The 26550-nt window shown below is 33.9% G+C and overlaps 1 protein-coding gene across 2 annotated transcripts in view; it reads left to right on the top strand.

The window, feature by feature from the left end:
- The first annotated feature begins 12027 nt into the window (after positions 1-12027).
- The window catches only part of LOC148949910 (uncharacterized), a 45422-nt gene continuing 30899 nt past the window's right edge, over positions 12028-26550 (top strand). Inside the window, exon 1 of one of the 2 annotated variants that reach the window (XM_089091364.1) lies at positions 12028-12093. The gene's annotated coding sequence lies outside the window, so the exon portion shown is untranslated. The remainder of the gene's footprint in view (positions 12094-26550) is intronic. The other variant, XM_089091365.1, reaches the window with a different exon arrangement.

Genomic DNA, 26550 nt, shown 5'->3' with positions numbered 1-26550 from the left:
GCTTTAATTTATATAGTTTTTTTTCCTTTTCTCCTCTCTTACTATGTTGAATGAGATTCGAACCTCGTTGTTTAATAATATTATTAATAGTTTGGATTTTTAATAAATTACAGGACATTTTCAGTTCCGATAAAATTAAGTCAAAGGTTATTGTGTAGCAGTTGCTCGTTTTTTTTGTTTTTTTTTTTATTTTTCTCGTATTGTGTTTATATTTTTGAGATATTATTGTATTTTTTTTCCTTCCCTGATTTTTTTTTGTGTTGATTTTATGATTGATACGAGGTCCTCTACAAGCTATGCTTCTTCGGACCTTTAGCGCTTAAGTGTAATTATGCACTTATTGTAGATTGAATAAATTGAATTAATTGAATAAGATCACACTGGCTAGACATGACAAATGAAACTCAGAGAGGAAAGAAGCTAACAAAATGAAAAATAAAATCAAAAAGGGTAAAAAAAATAAGGATTTTGTCAGCCTGTAAAGATCGAACCATGAAGAAGACAAAATATAAGCAAATATTTCAACAAGGACCTCCACCATGTCGTCCTCGGTGCTAAACAAAAGAGAAGACAAAGAAAAAAAAAACTCGAAAATCTAACCTTTCGAAGTTTACCCTTCAAAAACAGAACAGACACTGAATAAAAAACAGACAAGAATCAATGAAAAAGACTTTACCAAGATGATTGAGCAGGAATCCTTTGCCTTGCGATAGTTTTAGCTAATCTACATTTTCGGTTTTCATTAGATATGTAAATAGATTCTTTTAAGTTATAATAGGCGAAGATATTGATCGAATCCTTCGAAATCAAACGATTCTAAATTGAGCCTAATAAAACATCTCTAGTATTTCTAGTTATTGCTAAATTTGGGTTCATGTATTTTTTTTACCTCAATTACCTATTTAAAAGTGTGTGGTACGCCATTTACAGTTGATATTAAGGTTGCCTCGTCAAAAAGAACCAGTTGGGTTGGATTTACGAAAATATGTGAAGCCAATGCCGAGTCAAAGTTGTCATTGTTATTTTTAATCTCAGGGACTTATCTATTGAAATTTTGTGCTCATGCAAACGTTCACCTAGTTTTTGATGGGTCCTACCAATGTAAAATTTCCCACAAGAACACAGGATTCTGTAGAAACCACTACCCAGTACAGGGTCAGTTTTATCCTTTCCTGAGTTGAAAAGTGTTCAACTTTTTGTTCGGTTTTGAAATAAACGGAGAGATTATGTTTTTTTTAAATTTTTCCAAGTTTATCGCCAAGTTTCAGGATGAATAGCATAGCGATGAAAGTTTTTTTCTCAATTGCCTGGGTAACTGAATCATGGGGGTCAAGCTCCCTATTTTGTTCTTTTATCATATTTAATCGTTTATCTATGATATTTTCAGTAAGTTTGATTAGGTAACCATTGCAGAAAAGAATATCCTTGACATCATTTAATTCAGAATTTATATGATTACGGGAACAAATTTTTGAAACTCTGTCGACTAAAGAGATTGCCACCCCTCTTTTCACAGAAGGAGGGTGATGGGAAGAGAAATGTAGATATCGATAATTATGAGTCGGCTTTTTATATATAGAAAATTCAAGGCTAGGAGTAGTTTTTATAATCAAAATATCCAAGAAATGCAGCTTACCTGAATCTTCGAGTTCCATTGTGAACTGGAGATTTGAATCAAAAGAGTTCAAATGTGCCAAAAAATCTCTTAGAGAGTTTTGTCCATGTTCCCAAACAGAAAGGATATCATCAACGAAACGAAACCAGATATAGTGTTTTAAGTGGAAACTATTCAAAGCAGACTGTTCTATGAAATCCATGCAAAAATTTGCCAAATAAAAAGACAAGACAGTGCCCATGGATAAGTTCATTATTTGAAGGAAAAACTTGTTTCGGAATTTAAAATACGAGGAGAACTTGTTGCAAAGACGGACAAGGGTCATTATTATATCAATTTCCAAAGTTTTGTAATCCGACCAAGCTGAATTTTCCTCTAATTTTCTTTGTAAGGCCTGCTCACATTTATGGACATCGCATTAAGTGTACATAGAAACTGCATCAAAACTAGATAAAATAATATTTTCTGTTAGTGGCTAAAAAACTTCCTATACCCGTAGCTGGAGAACTATAACATGCTACAATAGGACATAACGAAATATCTTTCTTATGGGTTTTAGGCAAACCATACAACTTTGGGGCTGAACAACCTTTGGGGTAAAATTTTCTGTACATTTGAGGGGTAATTAGTGTACTGTCTTATAAAATTCCTAGTTCTATTCTCAACTGCTCTGTGTATTTGTCCGTGGGATTAATTTTTATTTCTATGTAAATATTTTTATCCATTAAAAGGGTATTAACTTTAATTCATAATCTGCAGAATTTATAATTACAACTGTGTTTCCCTTGTCCGCTCTCGTAATCACTGTGTTTTTGTCTTTTTTTAAATTTCGGAGGATTTGAATTTCTCCCTTGGATTGAGTTGAAAGTGACAAAGATGGACTATAATCAAGAATACTCTTTACAATTTCACCTCTGAGTAGGGCTGGATTTTCGATTTCACCATGAGAGCTAAAAATAGCAGAATCCACGCCCGTAATAATTTCTGATGTATTTACGTGTGTTTGAGCCATTGTAATTTTTTTCCTTTTGAAAGAATACTTAGCTCCTTGGATGTAAAAACCTTAGAGGATAGATTTTCCAAAGGAGGGCCAGGACAAAATCTAGGAAGTAAAATCCGTGTTTGTTGAAACTGTTGAAATTCCAGTTTGAGAATTTTTCCGATAAACAAGTTTTAGCTAAATGGAATATGTGTCTGAAAGACCTATGTGAGATTTGTAAAATCTGGTGAAAATCTTGAGGGGACAAAATCTGATGTAATTAGGATTTTAAATTAGGTATTTTATTGCTAAGGACGTATCTCCTGGAACTATGGTCTTTTAAAATATGTGTTAAAGTTTTGAAACCCATTCTCTGAATAAATGGGCCTTCAGATTGTGTGCCTAAATTTAGGTTGAAACGTAAAGAAGGTGGAAAAATTCGATGTCTTTTGCAAGTTTCTAAGAAATTAAACTGACAAATAAGATTTGCATGTTTCTTAACACAATTTAAAAAATCTAAAACAATATTGGTCCAATGCTCCCCGTAAGCTTGACCTATATACATTCTTAGACCACATTGGCTATACATGACAAATGAAACTCAGAGAGGAAAGAAACCAACAAAATGAAAAATAGTTTCGTTTAACAATGCAAAAATATTCCTTTCGTTTTACATTTCGATACAAAAATTCCATAATGAACTTTGAAGCATCGACAGAATGTAATAGTGACAAGGTAACCCACGACACAACAGTATAAAAATATTCCAAGTCTTAAATTTCAACGAAAAAATTCCAAGATGAACTTTGAAAAATCAAAAGAGTGTAACAATGACAAGTCAAATCATAACATAACACTACGAAAATATTTCAAGTGTTACTCTTCAACAAAAAAATTCCAATGGCTTGGTGTTGTGCATTTTTTTTTGTGTGCGTATGTGTTTTTGTGTGTGTGTTTGTGTGTGTTTTTGATTTTTTGTGTGTCTGTTTGTTTTTGTGTGTGTGTCTGTGCGTCTTTTTAGAAGTGTATGTTTTTATGTGTGTGTTTTTGTGGGTCTGTTTTCGTGTGTGTTTGTGTTTTTGTGTTTGTGTATGTTTTTTGTGTGTCAGTTTTGTGTGTGTGTTTGTTTGTGTGTGTTTTTGTGTGTGTTGTGTGTGTTTGTTTTTGTTTGTTTGTGTTTTTGTTTTGTTTGTGGTTGTTTTTGTTTGTGGGTTTGTGTTTTTGTGTGTGTGTAAGTTTTTTGTATGTTTTTGTGTGTAGGTGTGTGTGTTATGATTCTGTGTATTTTTTTTTTGTGTTTGTTTGTTTGTGTGTGTGTGTGTGTGTATGTTTTTGTGTGAGTGTATGGGTTTGTGTGTGTGTGTTTTTGTGTATGTTTGTTTCTTTGTGTATGTGTTTGTGTTTTTGTGCATATGTTTTTTGTGTGTTCGCGTGTTTTTGTGTCTGTGTGTTTCAAACGTTAGAAGACGCTAACAGTGTGTTAGGAGGGCTAGAGAGTAATTATACTGTGGTACTGTGGTGTGAATTATCGGCGAAAAGCCGAATGAATGAGTCGAAATGCAACTTTTAACAAGAATTTTCTGTAAAGTGTTTTGGGGGAGATGGGCAATGACAGAGGGGTGTCGTAACGGTGCTAGAGAGTAGTTATAGTGTGGTACTGTGGCGTCAATTGCTTGCAATAACCCATATGAATGACTTGAAGTAAAACTTTTAACAAGAAATGTCTCAAAAGTGTTTGTAGAGGGAATGGGGCGATGACAGAGGTGTATCACAGGGGCAGTAATAGTCTGGCATTGTGAGTTGAAATGCTGAGGGTATCAAACACTAGTAAAGAAACGTGGCGACTTCTCTGTTTTCAAAAATATGTTGTTTAATGGGATATTTTAGCTTATTTTCGGAGCCAAAGAGGTTGAAAATGTCCTATGGGGTGAGGACTGGTACCACATGAATGATGGGGAAGGGCTGTTAGGAGGGCTGGTGTCAGTGTGAAAACAGTGTGTCAACCCCATTCCGCTCTGGACCATAAGTATACTTTTTAACGGTTTGGGTATCTACCCTTCTCACAAGATGATCTTCCGACCTCTCCCATTAGGTTTTATTGCTCAAGATGTTTACCGATGATATTACGCAGCATCCGCCTGTGCGCCTTGGTCAGGAGGATTTCCCCGTGGGGTCTTGGAGTCTAGCTTGTAAGATACAATGACGTCATCCATATTAGACCTGGTCATGGAAATTCTGGAAGTCTTCCAAAAAACAAATATTGAAAATGGGTGGGAATCTTGTCAAACCAGAAGAAACATTAGAACACCTGGAATCCTGGCTGGAATGCCAGGGGTATGAATCTTGCCAGCTTGTTGCTAGAAACAGGGATGCTTTGACGTTAGAGGGGGAAGGGTATATCCTAGAAATTCTATGATAATTTCACTCTTATTACTACTTTTTAAATTATCCTATGCATGATTATTTTTTAAACTCCCTTATCGCCTAGCCGAAGTCCAGATTCCGTCCCCGGAACGAGTTAACACTCACCAAACTCCCCTGCAGTTCGCGGGGTGGGTTGGAACAAGAATTTATCGAAATAGAGTTTTCCTCTGTATGTTTAGATATTTTTGCTGAAAAATGTGTCCTGGGTTGCATCAGAGCTGAGATAAACCATGTGGAGGGGCTGAAACTCCCTCAGGGGTGGCCTCTGATCAACTCCGCTGTGAGTAGTTATAGTGTGGTACTGTGGCGTCAATTGCTTGCAAAAACAAAATGAATGACTTGAAGTAAAACTTTTATCAAGAAATGTCTCAAAATGGTTTTAAGGGGTAATTGGGAGATGACAGAGGTGTATCACATGGGCAGTAATAGTCTGGCATTGTGATATGAAATGCTTAGGGTATCAAACACTAGTAAAGAAACGTGGCGACTTCTCTGTTTTCAAAAATATGTTGTTTAATGGGATATTTTAGCTTATTTTCGGAGCCAAAAAGGTTGAAAATGTCCTAGGGGGCAAGGACTGGTATCATATGGGTGATGGGGGGATGGTTATGATGGCTGGTGTCAGTGTGAAAACAGTTTGGCAGCCCCGTTCCGCTCTAGACCATAAGTATACTTTTTAACGGTTTGGGTATCTACCCTTCTCACAAGACGATCTTCCAACCTCTCCCATTAGGTGTTATTGGTTAAGATGTGTACCGACGTTATTACGCATCATCCGGGTGTGTTCCTTGATCTGGAGGATTTCCCCGTGGGGTCCTGGAATCTAGCTTGTAAGATACGATGACGTCATCCATATTAGACCTGGTCACGGAAATTCTGGAAGTCTTCCAAAAAAAACAATGTATTTAAAATGGGTGGGAATCTTGTCAAACCAGAAGAAATATTAGAACACCTGGAATCCTGGGTGGAATGCCAGGGGTAGGAATCTTGCCAGCTGATTGCTAGAAACAGGGATGATGTGACGTTAGAGGGAGAGGTTATATCCTAGAAATTCTATGATAATTTCACTCTTATTACTACTTTTTAAATTATCCTGAGCAAGATCATGTTTTAACTACCATTATTGCCTAGCCGAAGTCCAGATTCCATCCTTGGAACGAGTTGACACTGACCAAATTCCCCTGCATTGCGCGGGGTGGGCTGGATCAAGAAATGTTTTGACTTTTTGCTGAAAAATGTGTCGTGGGTTGCATCAGGGCTGAGATAAACCACATGGAGGGGCTGAAACTCCCTCGGAGGCGGCCTGTGACCGGGGTGGTACCTGTAGAAGACGGTGGCGGGCTAATAATAAAAAAAACACTTAACTTTTCTTTTAATTACCGCTTTGCGCAATAAAAATATTATACATAAACACAAATGACTACCTAAAAAAAGGCAGTGTTAAGCTGGCGTCGTAAAAAACGGTCCTCCTCCTCCCGCAGAGGACCCCTTCCCCTGGAGTAATTTTCCCTCATCTTTCCTTTCATTACGCACGTTACTGTTTATATTTTATCCCTTTATAAGCCAGAATGATGCCTAAAAATTGCATCTATTAGCAAGGCGCCCTCCAAAAATAATTGCTAGGTGGAGGATGGAACCTATTGTAAGTATATTGGAAAATATTCATAAGGTTAACTCAAAGAAATGGATATTTCCGTTAAAAGCTCTTAAAGCGATTCAAATATAGAAATAATATCAGCTTGCCTGAGGACTGGGGGGAGTGTGTCACAAGGTGACAGATAGGGGTAATGATGCCATGGTGGGGTGGAATGTTTTGTGGAAGGTAATGATAGGGTTTGGTTGCATTCTAGGAGGTCTTTTTTGTATAATACACGGTTCTTTTTGTGAATTTTACAATAAGTCTCTTTTCACGTTTCATTTTTTTGTCATGTTTCTTAACTACTTTTTTCTATGTTTTTAATATTGATGTAAGTTGGTTTTTATTAATAAAGGTTTTATTTACAATGTTTGCGTTTTTAAGATGTATTCTTTAGCATAAGTAAGGCATGCATTTCCCTATATTAATATCTTGAGAGCTAATGTCACCTGTAGCGTGTCAAACTGGGAGAGTAACAAATCATTCTAATGAGTGCCAAAAAGTAGGGAAACTCAGGTGCTGTAGAAAAGGTTAATTTTAGAATATGGTTCCAGATACAAAATACTGGGAATAGCAGTTTAGTCTTTCCTGGTAAGGCAAAAAGCCATTGGAAGGGAATGACCTTTCGAGTCCTGGCGGGGTCAAGAAGTAGGGAAAAATGAAGGAAAGGAAAAAAGACACTTTGAGCTTTTTGGGGAAAAAAAAGTATTACATGACAGTATTGCACAATAATTACGTAGGGTATGTACTCTCGTTACGTTATAAGCGGGGATTCCCCCATGGGCTCCTGTCGCAAAGTTACATAAAATTGCGTCAAGCATATTAGACCTGTCCGTTTGAAACGGGGTAAGTCCTGTCACATAATATCAGTCCAGAGGAGTGTGTCACGGAGTTTTGCGTAGATGTGACGGCTTGAGGTGCTGGTAGCTCCACGTATCTAATGTGCTATAAAATGACTTCTACCGCCGGGGTAGGCACGTTTGGACATGTATTGGGGGAGAAAACATTTAAAAAAGTATTGCCTAGAAGCATGGGGTAGCATTGGGTAGTAACATCCTTTATTTCCAAATATGTCTAAGCCAACAAACATAACCAACAAACAACAAACATAGTCTCCATAACAAACAAACATAACCAACAAATATTAATCATAACCATCAATCATAACTAACAAACATAACCAACAAACAAAAAAAAACATAACCAACACTCATAAGCACATAATCCCCAAACATTACCAACAAACGTAACCAACAAACATAACCATGAAAAAACATGCAAAAAACCATATCCAAAACCAACAAACAACAAACATCAAACAAACCAACAAACAACAAACATAACCAACAACATAACCATCAGACATTAATCATAACCAAATTAAACCACATAACCAAAAAACATAATCAACAAACAACAAACATAACCATCAACAAACATAACCATATCCATAACCAACCAACATCCAACAAACATAACCAACAAACATCAAGCATAACCATCAACAAGCATAACCAACAAACATCAAACATAACATAACCAACAAACAAAACCATCAACAAACATCAAACATAACCAACAAAACCATCAAACAACATAATCAACATCCAACAAACATCAAACAAAAATGACCAAGAAACATAACCAACAAACATCAAACATAAACAACAAACAACAAACATAACCAACACACATAGCCATCAACATCCAACAACCAACAAACATCAGGAACAAACATAACCATCAAATATATCCAACAACAAACATAACAGACAAACATAACCAAGATCCAACAAAAATCAAACATATCCAACAAACATAACCAACAAACATAAAACATAACATAACCAACAAACATGTCTAAAACATAACCAACTACAAACTGCAATCATAACCATCAAACACAACTAACTACAAACATTAAACATAACCACCAAACATCAAACAAACATAACCAACAAACATAAACCATAAACATCAATAAGCATAACCAACGAACATCAAACATAACATAACCAACAAACCAAATCATCAAAAAGCATCAAACAACGTAACTATCAAACCAAATAACCAACTAAAATAAAACAAACATGACCAAGAAAAATAACGAACAAACATCAAAGATAACCAACAAACAACAAACATAACTAACAAACATAGACATCGACATCCAACAAACAACAACTAACAAACATCATCAACAAACATAACCATCAAACATAACCATCAACAAACATAACCAACTAACATAACCAACATTAAACAAGAATCAAACATAACCATAATTATGGGAAAATGGAGGGCATGTCACAGAACCTGAAGATAGGTCACTACTGATAATACGATCAAATTCTCAAACTCTAAAAGATTTTTACCCTAAGATGAACTCCAAAAATATGAGGTCGATCGATCCAAAAAAGTAATAAAAATCACAATAAAGCTTTATATTCAAAAAAGGTGAAAACATGGTCAAACTCTCAAACTCTAAAAGGTTTATTGCCCTATGATGAACTCCCTAAATTTGAGTTTGTTCAATCCAAAAACAAACAATTAGGAAAATTTTACATTAAAGAAAAGTGATAACTCGGTCAAACTTTCAAACCTTATAAGGATTATTGGGCCTAAAATGAACTCCTAAAATCTGAGTTTGATACATCCAAAAATGATTAAAATCAGAAAATTTTACATTAAGGAAAAGTGAGAACTCGGTCAAACATTCAAACGTTATAAGGATTATTGGCCTAAAACAAACTCCTAAAATCTGAGTTTGATACATCCAAAAATAATTAAAATCAGAAAAAGTCTTATGTTTAAGAAAAAAGAAAACACGGTCAAACTCTCAAATTCTAGAAGGGTTAGTAGGATAGTGCCCTATGACGAGCTCCCAAAATGTGAGTTTGAGCAATCCAAAAATAATAAAAATCGGAAAAAGGTTCTATTACAAAAAAATTAAAATACGGCCAAACTCTAAAACCCTAAAAGGGTTAAAGGCCTAAGACTAATTCTAAAAATGTGAGTTTGATCAATCCAAAAAAATAACAAAAATCGGAAAAAGTTTTTCGTTAAAGAAAAGAGAAAACACGGGCTAACTTTCGTACTCTACAAAAATATTTTTGCACTGTCATAAACCGCTTTTATTCAAAAGTAGTTCAGTGGTTACTGAAATGATAAGAAATGAACGCTCAAAATTTGAGGTTGAACTTTTGACATTCATGGAATATCTAAGACATTCGCTAAATGTATGTGACGAATATAAGAGGAGCGATACATCTCTTGTTCTCTCCCTGAGATGGATCGGCTTTGCTAGTTCATGTTTTGAAAATGAATAGTAACTCACATGAAGCTAAAAAGGTGTCAATTTTTAAATTCTTTCTCCCTCTGTGAATAATGGCAATTCCTTTATTTGGTGACTAATTGTGTTAAATGATATGTTGTGCACCTCTTAAGTAAGAGAAACAAATCTGTTTCAAAGTCTTTAAATAACAAAATGCTTAGAAATGGTCTGTCTTATGTTAATCGAAAAAAAAGAGGCTCTTCACAGAGAATCCCCTGGAATAACCTACTAATAAAAAGAAAGTGTTTATCTATAGAAAATCCACCGGAACTACCTACCCATTAAAAACAGAGTGGGGTTACAAAGGTAATTCCCTAGGAAGGGTCTTGCAAAAAAAGTAGATCTTTTACATGGGGTTTGCCGTTGGAAAAAGTGTTTGAGAAATAGTCTAGACAATGTCATGAGAACGGTCCAAAAATCCTATTTCAAAGCCTTGAAAAAAAATATTCAGAAATGGTCCAGCATATGTTAACACCCCCCCCCCCCAAGGAATTGCACCTGCTTAATAAAAAAAATCGCACAGCAAAAAAGGAATTTTACTTGCTGGATAGGAAAATCCCATTTAGATACAACCCTCTCTTCCTACTGTTTATTAACATGCCAGTAAAATATTTTAGCATAGTGCCGTCTGCCATAATTCCAGATAATTTTACTTAGTTCCATATAATTTTTTTTAATTTCCATTAATTTTATCCATGGCTTCCCCTTTACACCAATTTATTCGCATTTCAATACTTTCTTCAGTTTCTTTACATTCCTTTTATTTTCATGAGGTCTATAGCTCAAGTTATTCTTGTACAAGCCCTTTTTCCATTTTATTAAATTTGAAATCTATTCCCTGACATTTATAGCTAAGTCTCTAACTTTTTTCCGTAAAACCCCATCAGCAACTTCACAAATCATTTTCTTAGAGTGTTTTATCCATCTACTACCGTGTCCAATTTCAAACTTTTCAAGCTATTGCTCAACTTTCTATGGAAAGTGTATCTCAAATCTTTCAGAGGAGTCTACCGACAACATCGTTTTGTTGAAGGTAGTTGTCCTTCCTGAATTTCAGCTTCAAATTAACCCTAGCACTATTTGATGGTGATTTTTACTTTTAACAATTACAACTACATTTTTATATACCCTAGTATTTTATATTGATACTGCCATCTTCAGTTTACATTAAAATAATCAATAAGGTTAGTTGTCTTATCAACATTTGAATCTCAAGTTCACCTATGGGGTATTTTATGACCAAATAGTGCATTGGTTGTAACTAGATTGTTATAACTACAAAATTACAACAGTCCTTAGCCATTACTATTATGTATTCCTAAGCCAATTTACTTAGACTAAGATATTTACAGCCCTTACCTAGGGAACCTGTCAAGTGGAAGGTTTTGTCAGCCCTGGATTTATAGTTATTTGGCCTTTAGACTATTTTAAACAAAATGACGATCACAAATTTTGATCTGCCTAACTTCAAGTTACAAGGGTGTTGGATGGCTCTAGTTATCCTTCGATCGCGTGATTTCAAAATAGGCAACATAACTTTCGATTTCCAATCAAATGATTCCCGTCCAAAGTTAATACGACCACCCTACCATATTAAGGGTATCTGAAAAAAAATATTAATACAGTGAAGCTATATTTGCCTCTGATTCAGAAATATGTACTTTTTCTATTCTTTGAGTAAATTACATAAAAAAAATCTGTTTCTATTCTGTTGAAACCTTTTGTTTCTTTAAAATAATCATTAAAATGTCCTTAAAAAATATTACGGGATATGTATGTATCTTCAGTGTTTTTCAACATTGCAAACAAACCAACTGAAACAATCCAGTAATTAACGTCGTAATTCAGAATGAGAAACAAACTAGTGTTGCAGCAATAATTGTAAAAAAATTTCTTTAGTGCTCTAAAACATTGCAAACAAACCAATGCAAATAAGGCAGCAATTAAACTTCTAATTCAGAGAGCGCAATAAAACTAATTTAGATAACACATTTTTTTTAAAGCAGCCAGAAGGCCAAATTTTTGACATACATCATGTTTTGTTTTTAACGTAACAAAAAGTATTCTTACGTACGTTTTACCTGGGTTACTATCATTACAAAAACGTGAGCACTTTTAAATTCTTCCTATAGAACAGGAAAATATTCTGCCGGAATCGTCTATCACTTTTCAATATTGCTGTATTTTAACCTCGGTCTTATTCTTCTCCTTTTTTTGGGGGGAGTATATACTTAACTTAATCGCCTTCTGGATTCTAATTACGCGATAAATTTTTTTCTAACTATTATGAAAAAGAATTATATTTCAATGCTATTGAGTAGTCACCGTACGACTACTACTAATTACCCTTTAACCCTCTACGCTCCCAATTGGGAACTTTTCATTTAAGTTTAGTTTTTCCCCAGAAGGTATCAACTTTGGTAGGTTACAAGCATTCCATAATAATGTAAGGTTAGTCAGCAGCACCCTTTAATTTTATATTCTTCGAATTGGAATCGCTGGAGTTTTTAGGATTTTCTTTAATCCAGCTAAAATTCAGTTTTATTTAGCCAATAGTCTTGTGTCATATACAACCAAACACGCGCTAATTCAAGATGGAAGTCGATTAAACCTTAAGCAAAAAATTAAAACGATAAGAAATTTATAAGAATTTCAAAATACAGCCGGGAAACCTTCGATTGAGGTGTCAGATCGATATAAAAACCACCCTATTGATATTAGGCCTTGACCAGCAGCTTGAGTAGAAAAGTTCAATGCATCGTCTTTTCCTTACGGTACTGAAACTTTATAAGAAAAAGCTTAAATTTCTTCTTAGTTTTGTGATACAAAATTCAACCTAGGACAACAAAATAAGGTCACATCAAATGACGTCCGATGCTTCTGCATAAGCAACGAAATAAGTGGCTTTATTTTTATTTCTATGTGACTTTTAATGTAATGAGTTATGATAGAAACCTTAAAGGAGGCACATTTGAAATGGAATTAAATGTTTTACTATCGTTTCTAAGAATCAAAAGTAGTTTGAGGGTAAACAATCCACTCCCACGCCCCATTTTCCTTTCTTCCTCCCGAAGGCATCAGATCAAAATTTGAATATTGCTATTTTGTTCAGTATAGTTGAAAGGTCAAAATATTGTCATGTAGGGATTGTATGAACCTCACATTCTTGGGGCAAGGTCTTTAGATTTGGCAATGTACCCATAGTGAGATTTATCGAGTAAAGAGGGATTCATGGCCCATTTTACTAAAAATTATAGAACGTGTTAGAAAAAGTCAAGACAAAATAGTCGTTTTTAGCTAATTCAGGAACGAGAAGTTATTTTTTGATCAATATCAATTGTTAAATTTTGAATAAAAACATATAGCGATTTTGATAAATAGGCTGAAATCTCTTAGAAACGTCTAGAACAAAGATCAGAACAAAGCTATTTTGTTCGAATTATAATTGTTGAAAACCCTATATTAAACCACTATAGCCCCTTCCACATCTTTATCAACAAGAAAATCATGCTTTTGTTTGGGTAGCACTGATGTGTTTTCTCTTGTTTTACTCTTTCATTAATTTGTCGTGAGTAGCGTGGAATCGGTACCTCAGCTATTTAAGGCCTCGTATGACAAAAATATAAGCTTTCTTGAAAAACAAAATATGTATTCCATGCAAAAAATAAAATGTATGTTTTTCTGCCTGTCTATGTTATTTATCCATTACCTCACTTTTCATCTGACCTCCAAGAAACCTTACGAAGCTGTTGAGTACAATATTTTAAAGGTTTTAGGTTTAGCCCCCTCCCCTGTTCCCAAATCCCCTTTTAGTACTTTTTTGGTGATTGATATTAGAGGCCCTTAAATGAAATTTCAGGGCCTCTTCAAATTTAAGGGCCAGTTCAGTCATTCAATACTTTTGTAAATTTGATATTTAATCGAATTTTTTTAAATGCTTTTCAGATGCAAGAATACTATCAATATTTTACACGTGAGAAAAATTTTTCAGAGGAGAATTGTCCAGCTGGAAGGAAAGTTTACCAGATAAAATTTTCAGGGGTATCTTTCCATGTGAAAGGAGTTTTCTGAAGTGAGAAATGTTGGACAGAGAGGGAACATTGTATGTGGGAGGAACTTTCCAGAGTAGAATTTTAAATGCTTTTGACTCCAAAATACGATCATTATTAACACCCTTAGAGAACTTAATGTGGCGGGGGGGGAGGGATCTAATCTAGTAATAACACACTTATATCACGAGAAAAGGTCTCTAGTGAGGGAAAATTGCAATTGGTAACTGATTCAGGACTTATAATTCTAATATTAATTTGTCTTAATAGAAAAAGTTTATTGTAAAAATAAGTTAATTGGAATCAGAGACAACGGTTTAGCGTTATTTATGGTAAATAGCCATAAGGCTTCGATGCATTATTCCTTATTATCACTACTTTTTCCCCAGAATAACTTCATATTAAAGGAGTGGTTGCATAAACTTTGGAGGAGGTTCATTCACTCGTAAAATAAAAGTTTTAGTGCCCTTTTTAAGTGTGCAAAGTAAATAGAGGACACCCAACCCGGATCCAAATACATCTCATCAAAATATTTAGACCAGATATTCATTTTGTCCAAAGTAGTTCAAGCTCAAGTAACTATGCCTTTTGGGTAGAAATAACCAATCATATCCCTTGGGGTAAGGGCCAAAAATCCTAGTAGATGTCCATTGTTAAAATTAAGGTTTCTTAAAATGATTAATTAAAAAAGTACTTTAAGAAAAAGTCTTTCAATTAAAATTAAAGAGCCACACTAAACTTAAGACTAGAATAAATAAATTACTATAATAATATCAAATTCAAAATGACTTGAAACTACTAATAAAGAATAAATGTTATCCAAAACAAACCAATATTGAAATTAACTATTATAATAGGCATAGGAATAAGAGGTACTAAGATAAATGAAGAAATAAATATTAAAAAGATTAAAAACTATATAAAATGGAAGTTGAACTTAAAGCAAAAAATACCACGAAACAAGATATTGGCCACTGTTCCCTTCCCTAGCCGCAAAAGTCTAAAACCTGTTACCTCATTTTTGTTTTATTGAAAATTATTTGTATGTTGAACTGTGTAATTTTGTATTTCTAATCCGTAGTTATAGTGTGATATTGGGGGGCGAATTTCTAGCGAAAAACCCAAATGAATGAGTTGAGGTAAAATTTGTAACGAGAAATGGCTGAAAAATGTTTTGGGGGAGATGGGTTGATGGCAAACAAACTATAGAGTTTGTTTTTTATCATTAATGATTATTTATGATAAAAAACAAACTCTATCAGTATAATAATCCAGACGACAGAAAATAACTAATGAAAACAAACTAAATATTTAATTTATAATGCAAATAATTCCCTGAAACTCAGTGGTTAAAAAATTTGTACCTAATTTTTTTTTAATGCTTTAAATATACAAAAAAAATTATTATAGCTTTTTTTCAGTAAAGTGCTTCAGTAAAATGCAAATTATGTTTCGGCCTTGGGAAGGTATATGGGTTTGAGCCCTACTCATGTTAATTTCTGCTCGTTTTGAGTTTGACTCGGTTATTTATTGTAATTTCTGTGAAGCCCTTTTCGAAGTTTCTATGATAGATTTTTCAATGAATACCTTATATAACTCCAGGGCATAACTTACAACCCTTACCCTAAGGGCTGTGGGGGGACTTTCATCCTCAAAGATACAATTTCCAGACCTTCCAACTACTTTGAACGAAATGGCTATCTCAAAATTTTGATTGGATGCGTTTGGATTAATTGTCGGCGTGGAAGGGGTGTTAGTTGCCTTCCAATCATTTTAGACTATTAAAAAGGGCACTAGCCATTTAATTTCCAATCAAAAGAACCCTTTTTGAAGTTTCTACGAGAACACTTTCTATAAAAAGCCTTATATGCCTCCAGGGCATGACTTACAACCCTTGGCATGAGGGCTGTAGGTGGGGGGGGGGGGGCTGTAGGTTGTCATCCTCAAAGACCTAATTTCTAGAACTTTCACCTACGTTAAACAAAATGGCTTTCTCACAATATTGAATGGATGTGTTTGGGGAAAAGGTGGGCGTGAGAAGGGCTTAGTTGCCATCCAATGACTTTCGACTATTAAAAAGGTTTATCATCCTCAAAGACCTAATTTCCAGAAGTTTTAACTACGTTGAACAAAATAGATATCTCAAAATTTTGATTGCATGTGTTAGGGGAAATGGTGGGCGCAAGAGGGGGGTTAGCTACCTTCCAATTACTTTCAACTATTGAAAAGTGCACTAGCTCTTTCAATTTCAAATCGAGTAAACGCTTTTTGAAGTTTTTACTATAACGCTTTCTATAAAAACTTTCAATGCCCCCAGGGCATAACTTACATCTCTTTCCCTGAGGACTGTAAGGGGAGTGTCATCCTCAAAGACGTAATTTCCAGACCTTTCAACTACGCTGAGCAAAATTTCTATCTCAAAATCTTGATTGGATGTGTTGGGGGAAATGGTTGGCGTGAGGGGGGGTTAGTTGCCCTCCATCACTTTCAACTATTAAAAAGGCCACTAGCCCCTTAAATTTTCAATCGAAAGAGCCATTTTTGAAGTTTTTACGAAAACACTTTCTATACACACCATATATGCCCCCAGGGCATAACTTAAAACCCTTAGTCTGAGGAGTTAGGGGTTTGTCATCCTCAAGAACTTAATTTCCAGAATTTTCAACTACATTGAACGAAATTCCTATCTCAAAATTTTTATTGGATGTGTTTGGGGAAAGGATGGGCGTGAAAGGGGGTAACTTGCTCTCCAACCCCTTTCGACTATAAGAAAGGGCACTAGCCCTTTCAATTTCCAATCAAATATGCTTTTGTTGAAGTTTCTACGACAACGCGTCTATAAAACCTTATATGTCCCCAGGGCATAACCTACAAACCTTGCCCTGAGGGCTCTGAGGGGATTATCATCATCAAAGACATAATTTCCAGACCTTTCAACTACATTGAATAAACTGGCTATCTCAAAATTCTAATTGGATGTGTTTGGGGAAAAGATAGGCGTCTATAATACGATGCAAGATTTGGGTAAAGTATGGTAGGATTTACGTGATACTACGCAAGGGGTAAAGATGACAAAACAAAATTCTGATATTACCAGGCAAGACTTAGTTAATTCTACGCAAAACTTTTTATAATGAAATTCATTATTTGATAATGTAAAATAATTTTTTTTTTATTTTGAATAGAATACATAAATCTCTAGGAAGAAACTTGCCATCACGGTATTACTGTCCACGAAACTAGAAAGCTAAACATATAGGTTTTCGATAATTTTAAACTGAACAGCTACTTAAAAATTTTCAATTGAAAACTACTGGGGATGTGAAGACCATTGATAACAATATTGGTCATGTGAAAAACACGCTATTAATGCCTTCAACCTATAACTGCTCAGTCATCCACTGACAAAACAAACTACTACTAAGATGATTCATCTCTCTAAGAAACACTTTCAATTAAACTGACACACTTAGCTCTGACAACCTTCCCCCACCTATCCTAGGCTGAGCAACATCCATTTGCTTAGTAAGAGAGTATCACACTTTATATTTCTGATCACAGATAGCACGAAATCTTATTGTTAACTGATCTGGGCCACAAGTGACAGCAACAAAGTACAATCACCTCTTTTACAGGCTAAGGGGATGTTACCAAATCAGGGAAAGTGACTAACAATGAGGTTTTACCATATAATTTACCGGTATCCGAGGAATGAAGTCGGTGAAATCAAATTGTAGAAAGGCACGATTCAACCCATGTCAGATTGTATTTCGGAAGTCCACCTTGACTATTGTCTTTTTCCTCAGCTGAAAGTGCGCCTACAGCACCCCATTTAGAGCAGCAAATAGGTCTTTTCCTTCACAATTGATCCAATTGGAACAGAAGACTTTCTGGGACACAAAATAGGAAGTTACGTAAGAAAAGACACCAGGCATGCTTCTGGCCACAGTGGACAAAAAAGTATCAGCAGCTGCTCTGCTACTGGTGCCCCTTGCAATAGGTGTATTCGTGATGGGAACCTGCCGTTTCTTTCCTTTTTAAAAAGACATCCTTGGTGGTGTAAGGGTTTCGGCTTGTGTTTTTCTCCATCCCAAGAACGTTATTAATCAGATTCAGACTGATACGGGTAGACAAAACTCAACCCTCAAAGAAGAGGAAAGAGTCACCCGTAAGGAACAGACAAGCATACTCTGATCCTCAGAGCTGGCACTAGCAAGAAAACTTCTTTCACCCACCTTACATTACTTGTTAAGAAATATTTTCTTTCAAGACAATCTATACTTTATATCTCCAGGAGGATTGAATACCCTAGTAGGATTTTAGTATAGTAAATAATTTTAAAAATTTGGCACAAAAAGTGTCTTTTAAGTTACGAAGGAAAGCTTAAACGTTTTTAGAGTAAACTGTTGGGAAAATCTGAGAATCTTGGCCTGGCAAATGATCAGTAAGACTTTACATGTAATGTGAAGAATTTGGATTGAAAATTTTTTGGCCTGTTTCCCAGAGTTCGTAAACCACGTTTTTTTTTTATGGATCAAGTGATTAAATAACAGGAATCCTGTTTATCACATACTCTTTGGGGTTTGTGTCATTCCTATACGCGTATTTGTTGGTTCTTTTTACTGTTATAAACAAAATCTCTCTGCAATTGAGGGGAACTGGTTGCCCTTCGACCCCATTCCACTCTCAAAAATGGTGTTCCAACTTTCAGTTTTCCATTTCAGTGGCCTATTTTTTTTATTTTTATGAAGTAAATACAGCATTTTTGTACCCTTGATTCAAATAACGTCTTTTTAATTGGTTCTACCATTTCTTGCAAGTTTTATTTCAACAACCACTTGCCCTGCTTCCTTCAATATACCCTGAAATCTTCAACCTGACTCCCTAACCTCTTCCTTAGGCATTAGTAGTGAAGCTATAACAGTTTCAAGCAGGGTGTCTCCCCATATAGCTATAACAGTTTCAAGCGGGGTGTCTTCCATATAGCTATAATATAAGGTAGCAGAGTGTCTCCCACCATACAAACAGACAGTACAATGACCGTATTCAGCCTACCAGGAAAATTTGTGCTGATCTCTGTTAAAAGTGCGTGATGTTTCTGCTAAAAGTTGTGCGTGTTTTCATGGTATTGTGATTCGTTTCCTGATATGATGTTATGAAATTCTGTCTGTAAATTAATTTGTTAGATGTGGATGTTTTATGTTTAACCTTGAACACGGGCATAAAAACTCTGACAATGAAGACTGCCCGCTACCTATCGTTATACTTATATGGGGGACTGTCCGCTACTTATTGTTATAGCTATATGGGGGGACTGTCCGCTACTTATCGTTATAGCTATATGGGGGGACTGTCTGCTACTTATCGTTATAGCTACATGGGGGGACTGCCCGCTTGTAAGCATTGTAGCTACATGGGGGGGACTGCCCGCGTGTAAGCATGATAGCCACATTGGCTACCTCTCTGCTCGGAAGCATTATAGCTACATTGGAGCAGACAGTACAATGATCGGATTCAACCAACCATGAAAATTCGTGCTGATCTCTGTTAAAAGTGCGTGATGTTTCTGTTAAAAGTCGTGAGTGTTTTCATGGTATTATGATTCGTTTTCTTTGTATGAAGTTGTGAAATTCTGTCTGTAAATTAATTTGTTAGGTGTGGTTGATTTATGTTTAACCTTGAAGACGGATATAAAAACTTTGTTATTTTCTCAGTTCAAAATTGGCATTTGAAATATAATGATGCATTCAAACAAAAGTAATATTAATGAAAGCTACACGCAAGAAGTAAGTTATTCTTTTATATTCTTAGTGGGTAAAGAAATTAATTCTAATAAAATTTATACAGACCCCATTATAGTTAACAGATTGTTAAATATTTTTGAACCTGGATCTCCAGAGGTCGGTAAAGAGAGATATTAAAACGAGAAAAAAGTATGTAAACACTGCATTTAAATGGCTTGCGAGCTTAGTACATGAGGTAAATCATACCGACTTTTTTATTCCGGCCCAAAGTTCCCCAACCCCACACTATGCCACAACCCTCCATCCCCCCCCACTCCACCAACCCCCCCCTCCTTCCACCCCTCCCTCCAACCCCCCCCCAACTTTTTTTTTAACTTTTTTAATTTTTTTAACTTTTTTTCAACTTTTTTTTACATCTCTTAGAATGTCATGAAACACACTTAAAACACAAAAAAATCTTATTTTATATTTTCCAACTTCAAAATGGAAATGATATAGATATGTATGTCAGAACTTTTATTATTATAAAAAAAATATTTGTAGTGACCACTTTTTTTTTTATTTTTTCTTTTTTAACATGATATATTTTTTTCCACTTTTTTTTTTACATATCTTCGAATGAGGTGAAACATACTTAAATTCAATAGTGTTTTGTCGTGATTTACCTTGTCACAGTTACATTCTCTTGATTTTTCAAAGTTCATTTTGAATTTCTTTCATTGAAATGCAAGAGTTGGATTATTTCATTAGTGGTTTATCGTGGTTTACCATGTCACAGTTACATTCTCTTAATTTTTCAAAGTTCATTTTGAATTTCTTTCGCTGAAATGCAAGAGTTGGAATATTTCAGTAGTGTCTTGTTGTGCTTTACCTTGTCACAGTTACATTCTCTTGATTTTTCAAAGTTCGTTTTGGATTTCTTTCGTTGAAATGAAAGAGTTGGAATATTTCAGTAGTTGTTTGTTGTGCTTTACCTTGTCGCAGTTACATTTTCTTGATTTTTCAAAGTTCATTTTGAATTTCTTTCGTTGAATCGCAAGAGCTGGAATATTTTATTAGTATTTTGTAGTGCTTTACCCTGTAACAGTTACATTCTCTTGATTTTTGAATATTTATTTTGACTTTTTGTAGTGAATTACAAGAGTTGGAATATTTCAGTACTGTTTTGTTGTGGTTTACCTTGTCACAGTGACATTCTCTTGATTTTTCAAAGTTCATTTTGAATTTCTTTCGTTGAAATGCAAGAGTTGGATTATTTCAGTAGTGTTTTGTCGTGGTTTACATTGTCAAAGTTACATTATCTTAATTTTTCAAAGTTCAATTTGAATTTCTTTCCTTGAAATATAAGAGTTGGAATATTTCAGTAGTGTCTTGTTGTGCTTTACCTTGTCACAGTTACATTCTCTTGTTTTTCAAAGTTCATTTTGGATTTCTTTCGTTGAATTGCAAGAGTTGGAATATTTCAATAGTGTTTTGTTGTGCTTTACCTTGTCATAGTTACATTTTCTTGATTCTTCAAAGTTCATTTTGAATTTCTTTCGTGAAATGCAAGAGTTGGAACATTTCAGTAGTGTTTTGTCGTGGTTTACCATATCACAGTTACATTCTCTTGATTTTTCAAAGTTAATTTTGAATTTCTTTCGTGAATTGCAAGAGTTGCAATATTTCAGTAGTGTTTTATCGTGGTTTATCTTGTCTCAGATACATTCTCTTGATTTTTCAAAGTTCATTTTGGATTTCTTTCCTTGAAATGCAAGAGTTGGAATATTTCAGTAGTGTTTTGTCGTGGTTTACCTTGTCACAGTTACATTCTCTTGATTTTTCAAATTTCATTTTGGATTTCTTTCCTTGAAATTCAAGAGTTGGAATATTTCAGTAGTGTTTTGTTGTGCTTTACCTTGTCGCAGTTACATTATCTTAATTTTTCAAAGTTCATTTTGAATTTCTTTCGTTGAATTGCAAGAGTTGGAATATTTCAATAGTGTTTTGTCATGGTTTACCATATCACAGTTACATTCTCTTGATTTTCAAAGTTCATTTTGAATTTCTTTCGTGAAATGCAAGAGTTGGAATATTTCAGTAGTGTTTAATCGTGGTTTATCTTGTTACAGTTACATTCTCTTAATTTTTCAAAGTTCATTTTGAATTAATTTCGTTGGAATGCAAGAGTTGGAATATTTCAGTAGTGTCTTGTTGTGCTTTACCTTGTCACAGTTACATTCTCTTGATTTTTCAAAGTTAATTTTGGATTTTTTTCGTTGAAATTCAAGAGTTGAAATATTTCAGTAGTGTTTTGTTGTGCTTTACCTTGTTACAGTTACATTCTCTTGATTTTTCAAAGTTCATTTTGAATTTCTTTAGTGAAATGCAAGAGTTGGAATATTTCAGTAGTGTTTCGTCGTGGTTTACAATGTCACAGTTACATTCTCTTTATTTTTCAAAGTTCATTTTTTATTCCTTTCGTGAAATGCAAGAGTTGCAAAATTTCAATAGTGTTTTATCGTGGTTTACCATGTCACAGTTACATTCTCTTGACTTTTCAAAGTTCATTTTGAATTTCTTTCGTGAAATGCAAGAGTTGTAATATTTCAGTAGTGTTTTACCGTGGTTTACCTTGTCACAGTTACATTCTCTTGATTTTTCAAAGTTCATTTTGTATTTCTTTCCTTGAAATGCAAGAGTTGGAATATTTCAGTAGTGTTTTGTCGAGGTTTACCTTGTCACAGTTACATTCTCTTGATTTTTCAAATTTCATTTTGGATTTCTTTCCTTGAAATGCAAGAGTTGGAATATTTCAGTAGTGTTTTGTTGTGCTTTACCTTGTCACAATTAACATTCTCTTGATTTTTCAAAGTTCATTGTGGATTTCTTTCGTTGAAATGCAAGAGTTGGAATATTTCAGTAGTTTTTTGTTGTGGTTTACCTTGTCACAGTGACATTCTCTTGATTTTTCAAAGTTCACCTTGAATTTCTTTCGTTGAAATGCAAGAGTTGGAATATTTCAGTAGTTTTTTGTCGTGGTTTTACCGTGTAACAGTTACACTCTCTTGATTTTTCAAAGTTCATTGTGGATTTCTTTCGTTAAATTGGTTTTTGTTGTACTTTACCTTGTCACAATTACATTCTCTTGATTTTTCAAAGTTCATTTTGGATTTCTTTCGTTGAAATGCAAGAGTTGGAATATTTCAGTAGTGTTTTGTTGTGCTTTACATTGTCAAAATTACATTCTCCTGATTTTTCAAAGTTAATTTTGAATTTCTTTCTTGATATGCAAGAGTTCGAACATTTCATTGGTGATAGATCTTGGTTTAATATGTCACAGTTACAACCTCATGATTTTTCAAAATTCCTTTTGAATGTCTTTCGTGAAATGCAAGAGTTAGAATATTTAAATAGTGTTTTGTCGCGGTTTACAATGTCACAGTTACATTATCTTGATTTTTCAAAGTCCATTTTGGATTTCTTTCATTGAAATGCATGAGTTGGAATATTTCAGTACTGTTTTGTCATGGTTTACCTTGTCACAGTTACATTCTCTTGATTTTTCAAAGTTCATTTTGGGTTTCTTTCCTTGAAATGCAAGAGTTGGTATATTTCAGTAGTGTTTTATCGTAGTTTACTTTGTCACAGTTACATTCTCTTGATTTTTCAAAGTTCATTTTGGATTTCCTTCGTTGGAATGCAAGAGTTGGAATATTTCAGTAGTGTTTTGTCATGGTTTACCTTGTCAAAGTTACATTCTCTTGATTTTTCAAAGTTCATTTGAATTTCTTTCATTGAAATGCAAGAGTTGGAATATTTCAGTGATGTTTTGTCGTGATTTACCTTGTCACAGTTGCTTTCTCTTGATTTTTCAAAGTTTATTTTGAATTTCTTTCATTGAAATGCAAGAGTTGGAATATTTCAGTAGTGTTTTGTTGTGGTTTACCTAGTCACTGTTACATTCTCTTGATTTTTCAAAGTTCATTTTGGATTTCTTTCATTGAAATGCATGAGTTGGAATATTTCAGTTGGAATACTCAAATAGAAGAGAATGTAACAGTAACTAGGTAAACAGAACAAAACACTACTGACATATTCCAACTCTTGCATTTCAATGAAAGAATTTCAAAATGAACTTTGAAAAATCAAGAGAATGCAACTGTGACAAGGTAAACAACGACAAAATATCACTGAAATATTCCAACTCTTGCATTTCAATGAAAGAAATTCAAAATGAACTTTGAAAAATCAAGAAAATGTAACTGTGACAAGGTAAACCATGACAAAATACTACTGAAATATTCCAACTCTTGAATTTCAACGAAAGAAATACAAAATGAAATTTGAAAAATCAAGATAATGTAACTGTGACAAGGTAAACCATAACAAAACACTACTGAAATATTCCAAATCTTGCATTTCAATGACAGAAATCCAAAATAAAATTTGAAAAATCAAGAGAATGTAATATTGACAAGGTAAACCACAACAAAACACTACTGAAATATACCAACTCTTGCATTTCAAGGAAAGAAACCCAAAATGAACTTTTAAAAAACAAGAGAATGTAACTGTGACAAGGTAAACCATGACAAAACACTACTGAAATATTCCAACTCATGCATTTCAATGAAAGAAATTCAAATTGAACTTTGAAAAATCAAGAGAATGTAACTGTGACAAGGTAAACCACGACAAAACACTACTGAAATATTCCAACTCTTGCATTTCAAGGAGAGAAATTCAAAATGGACTTTGAAAAATCAAGAGAATGTAACTGTGACATGGTAAACCACGACAAAACACTACTGAAATATTCCAACTCTTGCATTTCAACGAGAGAATTTCAAAATGAACTTTGAAAAATCAAGAGAATGTAACTGTGACAAGGTAAACCACGATAAAACACTACTGAAATATTCCAACTCTTGCATTTCACGAAAGAAATTCAAAATGGACTTTGAAAAATCAAGAAAATGTAACTGTGACAAGGTAAACCACGACAAAAAACTACTGAAATATGCCAACTCTTGCATTTCAACGAAAGAAATTCAAAATGAACTTTGAAAAATCAAGAGAATGTAACTTTGACAAGTTAAAGCACAACAAAACACTACTGAAATATTCCAACTCTTGCATTTCACGAAAGAAATTCAAAATCAACTTTGAAAAATCAAAAGAATGTAACTGTGACATGGTAAACCACGACAAAAAACTACTGAAATATCCCAACTCTTGCATTTCATAAAATAAATTCAAAATAAACTTTTAAAAATCAGGAGAAAGTAATTGTGACGATGTAAACCACGATAAAACACTACTGAAATATTCCAACTCTTGGATTTCAACGAAAGAAATCAAAAAGTTAATTTGTAAAATCAGGAGAATATAACTGTGACAAGGTAAAGCACAACAATACACTACTGATATATTCCAACTCTTGCATTTCAACGAAATTAATTCCAAATGAACTTTGAAAAATTAAGAGAATGTAACTGTTACAATGTAAACCACGACAAAACACTACTGAAATAATCCAACTCTTTCATTTCAATGAAAGAAATTCAAAATGAACTTTGAAAAATCAAGAGAATGTAAAAATCCAAAATGAACTTTGAAAAATCAAGAGAATGTAACTGTGACAAGGTAAAGCACAACAAAACACTACTGAAATATTCCAACTCTTGCATTTCAAGGAAAGAAATCCAAAATGAAATTTGAAAAATCAAGAGAATATAACTGTGACAAGATAAACCACGATAAAACACCACTGAAATATTCCAACTCTTGCATTTCACGAAAGAAATTCAAAATGAACTTTGAAAAATAAAGAGAATGTAACTGTGACATGGTAAACCACGACAAAACACTACTGAAATATTCCAACTCTTGCATTTCACGAAAGAAATTCAAAATGAACTTTGAAAAATCAAGAGAATGTAACTGTGACAAGCTAAAGCAAAACAAAACACTACTGCAATATTCCAACTCTTGCATTTTAAGGAAAGAAATCCAAAATGAACTTTGAAAAATCAAGAGAATGTAACTGTGACAAGGTAAACCACGACAAAACACTACTGAAATATTCCAACTCTTGCATTTCACGAAAGAAATTCAAAATGAAATTTTAATAATCAAAAGAATGTAACTTTGACATGGTAAACCACGACAAAACACTACTGAAATATTCCAACTCTTGCATTTCACGAAAGAAATTCAAAATGAACTTTGAAAAATCAAGAGAATGTAAATGTGACAAGGTAAACCACAACAAAAAACTACTGAAATATTCTAACTCTTGCATTTCAACGAAAGAAATACAAAATGAACTTTGAAAAATCAAGAGAATGTAACTGTGACAAGGTAAAGCACAACAAGACACTACAGAAATATTCCAACTTTTGCATTTCAACGAAATAAATTCAAAATGAACTTTGAAAAATTAAGAGATTGTAACTGTGACAAGGTAAACCACGACAAAACACTACTGAAATAATCCAACTCTTGCATTTCAATGAAAGAAATTCAAAATGAACTTTGAAAAATCAAGAGAATGTAAAAATCCAAAATGAACTTTGAAAAATCAAGAGAATGTAACTGTGACAAGTTAAACCACGATAAAACACTAATGAAATATTCCAACTCTTGCATTTCACGAAAGTAATTCAAAATTAACTTTGAAAAATCAAGAGAATGTAAATGTGATATGGTAAAACAAGAAAAAACACTACTGAAATATACAAACTCTTGCATTTCACGAAAGAAATTCAAAATGAAATTTTAAAAA

The sequence above is a fragment of the Artemia sp. Qi Xiang Cuo genome, chromosome 7 (genome assembly GCF_049724085.1).
Source record: "Artemia sp. Qi Xiang Cuo chromosome 7, ASM4972408v1, whole genome shotgun sequence".
In the NCBI taxonomy this organism is placed as follows: Eukaryota; Metazoa; Arthropoda; class Branchiopoda; order Anostraca; family Artemiidae; genus Artemia; species Artemia sp. Qi Xiang Cuo.
This window is presented reverse-complemented; position numbering and strand designations above follow the sequence as displayed.